The 8090-nt window shown below is 41.0% G+C and overlaps 1 protein-coding gene across 2 annotated transcripts in view; it reads right to left on the bottom strand.

Moving 5' to 3' along the window:
- Positions 1-8090, bottom strand: part of SMAD1 (SMAD family member 1) — a 91972-nt gene that overhangs the window by 26890 nt on the left and 56992 nt on the right. The window lies entirely within an intron of this gene.

Genomic DNA, 8090 nt, shown 5'->3' with positions numbered 1-8090 from the left:
AAGTCCATGAAAAAACAAGAGGAAAATATTTGAAAGGTAGGCTGGATACAGATAGCAGAAAGCCTTGAACACCAAATTAAGGAGTTTGGACTTTGTTTTGTGAGCAATAGGGAGACCCTGAAAAGTTGTTTGTTTTCTTTTCACCCCGGTGGGCTGCCGATAAGAGATATTCACTGACACTGCAAAGGTGGCTATGGCAATGGTGTACAGGCAGGAGCAGGGAGGGAAAAACATCCAGGTGTGAGGCAATGGGGGCCTGAATGAGGACTGTGGGAATGCAGAGGAGGGAGGAAATGCAAAGTATGTTCTGGGTAGATAGAATCAAAATGACTCTGGTTACTGATGGATGAGAAAGGGAGGGAGGGAGGATTCGGAGATAACTCCAAGGCACGGTTTATCATCGCCTCCACCTCCTCATCACCCACTCACTCCACAGTCCCTCCTCATTTGGCTTCCTTTCTGACCACTCTCCTTTAACTGTTCTCTCAGACGTCACCAACAACCTTCTGATTAGCTCTTCTCAGGCCCTGTCCCGCTCAGCCTCTGAGCGGCACGTCCATGCTGGACCATGTCCCTTACATCTGGAGACTCTGCTCCCTTTACCCCTGCCCCTCCTCAATCTCCTTTAACTTTCCAACCATCCTTTCTTGGTCTCTCCTTGTGGATCCCTTTTCTGCAGCCTGCTCCTTTATGCACAAGATCTGTCTTCAGCCTTCTCCTCCTCTCTCTCTTCTCCCCAAGGCTTCAAACCAGCATCTATTAGAATGCATTCAGCACCCAACAGTCTACTTAACAGCAGACCTATATTTCTAACTGCCTATAGGACATATCTACTCGAATGCACTGCCAGCACCTAAAACTTATCCTAAGGAAAGAGCTCTTGGTGGGGTGGGGGGCAGGGGCAGAATATGATTTTTCTCCCTCTGCCTTCAGTTCTATAATGACACCAAGGGACTCATTTAAGAAATTAAGTTGCCCAGGGAATAGGGATAGGCAAAACTATAGGCAGAATTCTAGTGTGGATAAGGCAGACACAGTTCTTCCCAGGATGGCGTGTGTGTGTGTGCGTGTGTGTAGATAGAGAGCAAGAAGCTGGGAAAGAGGAAAGAAAGAAGGAAGAAGAACATGGAATGAGGCGGGGTAGAGGGAGAGAGATCTCCCACAATGAGTTTGAAATACTTCTTAGTAATCATTCCCATCACTTGAATGGGCCAAAGACACAAAGACAAAGCAAGAGTCAGAAGTACCAAGCCCAAGACTTGGCATTGACCTTTTTACCTGCTTGACCTTGAGTTAACAAGTTACTTTATTAATTTGAGCCTCCCTTAGGTGACCCCAAAGTTCCCTTCCTTGGGTAAAGGCAGGGCTCAGGTAGAACGAGAAATGACTAATATATAAATAAAAGACATCAATGATACTTATTTTATTTTTTTTTAATTTAAAAAAAATATTTTTTAGGCAATTGGGGTTAAGTGACTTGCCCAGGGTCACACAGCTAGTAAGTGTCAAGTGTTTGGTCTAAGGCTGGATTTGAACTCAGGTCCTCCTGACTTCAGGGCCGGCGCTCCATCCACTGTGCCACCTAGCTGCCCCCAATAATACTTACTTAAAGGAGAAAAATCATGACAAAAGTTCCTTTGCTTACATCACCTCCAATACAAATTTTCTATGTCCATTATTATTTTGAAATATTGATAAATACTAGCTAATGCAACTTCCCTTTCACTCAGTTCCCTCATCTTTAAAAATACACGTTCTGTTTTCAATCCCAAACTCCCTTAGAGGAAAAAGCAGAGTAAGAATTTCCATAAAGTGTCTTCTGGAAGGTACCAGTCAAAAATATAGCCTATTATTCATCTTCAAACCTTAGTAATATTTCATGTGCCTTTAAAGTATTGTAGCCAGAATCAATCAACAACCATTTGCTCAAAAGGAGCTCACAACCAAGCAAATTCCACAGATGAGAAAAAGAAACCTCCTGAGACCTTGAAAGGTAGCCCCTCCTCAATATCCATATAATTTTTCTTAAGACTCAATTATCACTGCTATCCAACATCCATTACCATGTATCTGGAGAGAAAGGGTCAAAATGATGACAAGTTTCATTTTGGATAGAAAAAAGCACCAAAAAAAACCCAAACACTTTTTTCCCACCCATATCTTATTTTTACACAGTGCCCCACATGACATCACAGGAAGTTGAGGAATTTATAGCTTCAAAAATGAGTTAAAAGGGACTACTTTAAATTATCCTTTACAAGAAAAAAATGCTGCTAAAAGATTCCATCACCCATCCCTTTCTCTACCACCTTCCCCACTCCTTCAAAAGTCATCCAGGTTAGGTCTGGGGTGCCAGCCTTCCCTATGTAAAGATCTTGACTTACTCTAGCCACATCCCTTTGCAATTTTTAAAAGAGATCTCTCTAAATGTATTCTTTTTTTTTGCCTAAATGCATTCTTGTAGAAGAAGTCCCCATTGACAACAGATCCAGAGCCTTAGAACTACAAACACAAATAGATGGTTCAATCTCTGCTTTTCTGCAATTTCCACAAAAACAAGGCATAGAGAAGACAAGTAACAACAGCAAACATTTCTATGTCATTCTGAAGTTTGCAAAGCACTTTCCATAGAATGAATTGATTCCAGTTCCCAGACTAACCTCAAAACTGTGCTAGGTTATTTCAGGTATCCTTATCCTCACTTTACAGATCAGGAAGCAAAGTATCAAATAGATATCCAAGTCCAGTACATACATACACACACACACACACACATATATATGTACATATGTATATAGGTGGCAGAGTGAATACTGCTACACTTAGGAAGAGCTGAGTTCAAATTCTGCCTCAGACACTTACTAGCTATGTAAGTCACTCAACTTCCTTTAGACTCAGTTTCCTCATCTTTAAAATAGGGTACAAATAACACTTATTTTCATAGACTTGTTGTGAGGATCAAATAAGATAATATGTAAAGTGCTCTGTAAGAGATCAAAGAAAAGGGGAAAAGATCTATCTGTACAAAAATATTTATAATAGCTCTTTCTGTGGTAGCAAAGAATTGGAAGTTGGGAAGGATGTTCATCAACCAGAAAATGGCTCAACAAGTTGTTGTATGTGATTGTGATGGAATATTATTGTGCTATAAGAAATGATGAGCAGGATGGTTTCAGAAAAACCTGGGAAGACTTATATGAACTGATGCAAAGTGAAGTGAGCAGAACCAGGAGAATGTTGCACATAGTAACAACAAATAATATACTATAAGGATGATCAACTGTGAAAGACCTAGCTACTCTGATCAAGCAATGATCCAATACAATTCCAAAGGACCCATGATGAAAAATGCTATCCACTTCCAGAGAAAGAACTGATGAGCTCTGAGTGCAGATTGAAGTATACTTTTTTTTTGCATAATTGGGAAATATCTAACAAAATAAGTATATATATATATATATGTATATATATGTATATATATGTATATATATATAAAATTAAATGCTTTGCAAATCTTAAAAGTGCTACATAAATGCTAACTATTGCTAGCTATAATTACTCATATTAACACCATTACAAAGGTTTGCTTAGGAGTAAATATTCATATATATATAAGTTTTAAGGGAAAACAACATGTCAGACAACCTGATCCAGATTCTGACTGTATTGTAAAATACTTCAGTGAATGTTACTAATAGGGGAATTGCTAAAAGTCCTACTCTGATGCTTTATCCCAGCCTAGAGATGCTTCATGCCACACCGGGTGCTTGATGGTCATTCCTGTATGACCTTTGGATTGAGAAAGGCTCTCTGAACTTGGGCTGCACTGCTGAAACTCTATGGGTTGAAAGAAGTCCAGCCCAGTCAGTTTCAGAGACAACACCAAAAGGCCTTTGTTTGGGCTCCCAGTGGAGTGAGTACTCTTCTTTGCCTTCAGGAATCACGGCACACTACAGGGAACATGCATGTATGAAAACACATCCTTTTCCCAGCTAGTACAGAGACAAGGACATTTTCTGAGGGTAAAATAAAGTGTTAAAAGGTTTAAAAAATGTTGAAATGAAAAAAAGTTAAAAACATCAAATTTAGGTACTTCTGTCATTTTTATCCTCAGTAGAATGAGTGGTTGGGCAAAATGCCAGAGACAGCTAGGTGGAGCAGGACAGACCTGGATTCAAGAAGACTCGAGTTCAAATTTGCCCTAAACACTTACTAACTGTGTAACCCTAGGCAAGTCACTCAACCTCTGTTTGCCTCAGTTTCCTCAACTTTAAAATGAGGTGAATCATAGCAGCTACCGCCCTGGTAGGTTGTGAGAATCAAATGAAATATTTATGAAGCACTTAGAACATAGTAGATGCTAAATAAATGCTCTCCTTCACCCTCCCAAAAATGATCTCCAAGGGCTCTTTTAGCTAATATATTCTATGACTAAGTGTTGCAAAGGGAGGAGAATGATCACTCAGACAACAGCTAGGCCTACAAAAGGTACAATTGAGGCAAAGAGGGTACAAAAATTATTTATTTCTGGTTAAGTCTGCACAGGTGTCCCTCTAAGATAATGAAGCCCAGACTCATCTTAGACACGGTTACTAGTTATTAGAGATTTCCTCCTCATTCTTTTCAAACCTCTGGCCCCACCTCTCTCATTTCAACCACAAGGTCATTAGGATATGCATTATGGATTTTCAGAGAAGGCGAAAACACCACAAAGAAACATCTGTTTTGTGATATTATCTTTGAAATTCTCCTACTGCTGCCCACCTTAGGAAGAGATTAGCTCTATAGCGTCTATGCACCCTCTTCTTCCTTCCGTATTCGTGAGTTGTTTTTGTCTTTTAACCCTACCCCCTGGTATAAAGTAAGAGCTTCATAAATATTTGCTAAAATTGTATTACACTGGACAACGCATTGGAAATAGCAGCTTTCTTAGGCTTGACAAAAAGCTGAGTGTGTTTGACCACAAATGTGAGCAGGAATACGTGCTGCTATTTTTTAGGTGTCAGATTGGAGCCATTTTTTTATTTCATGGAAAAACTTGAGGGCTGAGCGCTACAATGTTCCTGGATCCATAATTTCTGTAGTTGTCGTACTTAGGTGCCTAAGTGTGGCCTCCTAGGGCTATTCCCAGACTAAATTCCAAAGGATGGTCACTGTTTTCTGTATCTTTTCAGACTCCCCTTCCAGCTGGTTCAAATTGGAAACATTTCCCTTGAAAGCAAAACCCAACAGCCCAGCAACTGAATAATTCATTTCACTCTTTCAAACTTCTTTAACCCCCAAATCCTGCCAAGTCTGTGAACCAGAGGCCACTTAAAAATCAGGCCGAGTTTGCTGCTGTCATTTTCTGTGTTCCCTGCTTTCAGGCTGTCTGTCCCAACTTGTCCTAGGAGAAGAGCCTCAGATTGCTCCTTCTCTCAGTGCCTTGCCTCTATTTCTTATCTCTGAGAGCTCAACACTATTTTCAGATTTAAAAAAAAAAAAAACAAAACAAAAAACAACCCTTCTCTAGTCAACTGGGAAACCAAACCAAGAGCAAGGCAAGAGTCCCAGGGGTTCTAGGAAATACTTGAGTCTGCAATTCTAGTCTGTTTTTATTCTGCTGCCAAAACACAGAGGAATAAAAAAGAACTGGATAGGACTGAAAAAATAGGGATGAGTTCTGGGAAGAATTTGAGCCTGCATTCTATATGGGAGAGGGAGGGAATATACCCCCCCCTCCACATTTAGAAAATATAGCTTGAAGTGTATGTTCGCTGCTGACTGCACCATCGTGCCTGGTAAGCAGGTGAGACAAAGAAGTAGATGCCTAGCCAAATCAATACTCGGCTTTGCTTGGTCGCATACCCCTGGAAAGGGAGCTTCTCTGCTCCCTCCCTACCAAGAGATTCCTCTTCTCCAGCTCTAACCTTGGCAAGTAAACAGGCAAGCCCATGTCCAGGACTGAGCTCTCCACACCCTGTCCAGCTTCTGGGTAGACAGACAATGACTGGAACAAAACCTGGATGTGTAAAATCTGGTATCATGAAGAAAAGAGGGATCAGGGACTCCTTGGGAACAGGGACTGTGTGCTTAGCACGCTGCCAGATGTATAGCAGGGCCCTTGTTTACTGACTGACTTTTCTCAGAACAGTCTAGTGGAAAGTATGGTGGATTTGACAGCAAAGGCTTGGGGGTTCCAACAGTAACATCACAGGATCATACACTGACGGACAGAAGAGGCCTTAGAGATCATCAGGTAAAATACAAGGAATGCTAGATTTGGAGTCAGAGGCAGATGGTGGTATAATGTAAAGGACTGGACATGGAGTAAGGAAGACCTGAGTTCCAATATTGCTTCAGATACTTACTAGCTTGTGTGATCCTGATCAAGTCATTTAATTTCTCTGCCTCAATTTCCTCATCTATAAAATGGGGATAACAATAGCACCTCCCTCTCCCAGGGTTGTTGTGAGGATCAAAGGAGATAAAATTGTAAAGCTCTTAGCATACTGTTGTTGTTCAGGAATTACAGTCATGTCAGACACTTCATGACTCCATTTGGGGTTTTTTCTTGGCAAAGATACTGGAGTGGTTTGCCATTTCCTTCTCCACTTCATTTTACAGATGAGGAAACTGAGGCAAATAGCATTAAGTGACTTGCCCAGGGTCACATGACTAGTAAATGTCTGAGGCCAGATTTGAACTCAGGTCTTCCTTACTCCAGGCCCAGTGCTCCATCTACTGCACCACCTTAGCACAGTACCTGGGCAAACAGTAGGAACTATGTAAATGTTTACTCCGTCCCTCATTTGTACAATGGAAATAATAATAATGATAGGTGTCTCCTAGATTTTTGTGAGGATCAAATGGGATAATAATTGCAAAGCACTTTAGCACAGTGCCTGGCACATAATAGGGGCTATAGAAATGCTTATTCCCTCCCTCACCTGTCAAATGAGACAATATTTATAAAATGCTTTACAGACCTTAAAGTGCTACAGAAAGGATAGCTACTTTTAATCTTGATTATGTTGTTTATTATTTATATGACTTTGGACATCTCACTTAACCTCTGTGGGCCTCAGTTTCCTACTCTGCCAAAGTGAGGAATTTGGAGTAGATGACCTGAAGATCCTTTCAGATCTAAACCTATGATGTAACTTGGGTCCAGAAAGAATAAGTGACTTGCCCCACAGTCACAAAAAGTAGTGCCAAGTGAAAAAACAGGGATTTGAAATGAATTTTGGACTCCAAATCTAGAGCTATTCCCACTGGCCCACACCACCCATGTGAGCTTGGACAGATCATCCTGCCCCTCGGTTTCATGATCTGTAATATAAAGATGTAGAGTTAAATAATCTCTAAGATCCTTTCCAGCTACAAATCTATGCTCCCATGATCCCAATCTGGCTTCCTCGTGCTATCTCACACGTCTCTGGAACACCATGAGGGTATATTGAGACAATATAAACTCAGCACTGAACCCCAGCGCTCACACCCTGGCAACGGGTGGTGCCATGGTGTCTCCTACAACACTGGCAAGAGCAGAATCAAGAAGTCTCTTAAAACTTACTATCTCTGCGACCCTGGGCAAGTCACTCGATTTCTCTCACTCAGTTTCATCTTTAAAATGGGATACAAACAGCACCTTTCTCACAGGGCTGCTGTGAGGATCAAATCAAACAATGTAAGTACAGTAGAATTGGAAAGAGTCCTACTGCCTGCCCTCCCTCCACAACATCAATCTACATACGTAAACTGAGAAAAGGCAGCATCTTATATAACACATTGTAAATAGTACGGCAGAGTGGAAAGAGGGCTGGATTTGGAGGAAGTCGATGAGAGTTCCAGCTCACTTACTACCCATGTGGGTTCACTTCTCTGAATTTCAGTTTCCTCATCTTTTAAATGGGGCGTGACAGCTCAAAGGTTCCTTTCCAGCTTTGCTGAATCTCAGGAGTCACTATTTTAAAACTACTACAGCGTAAAGGTGGGACTTAGGCATTTCAAACTGTCCTCAAGCAACTTTTATATTTGGGGAAAAAAATTACAGACTCAACATACACACACACACACACACACACACACACATCAAAAGTGAATGTTCA

Source organism: Vombatus ursinus, unplaced genomic scaffold, assembly GCF_900497805.2.
Source record: "Vombatus ursinus unplaced genomic scaffold, bare-nosed wombat genome assembly UNPS02014784.1, whole genome shotgun sequence".
In the NCBI taxonomy this organism is placed as follows: Eukaryota; Metazoa; Chordata; class Mammalia; order Diprotodontia; family Vombatidae; genus Vombatus; species Vombatus ursinus.
Note: the sequence above shows the minus strand (reverse complement) of the source record. Positions and strands in the feature narration are given on the sequence as shown.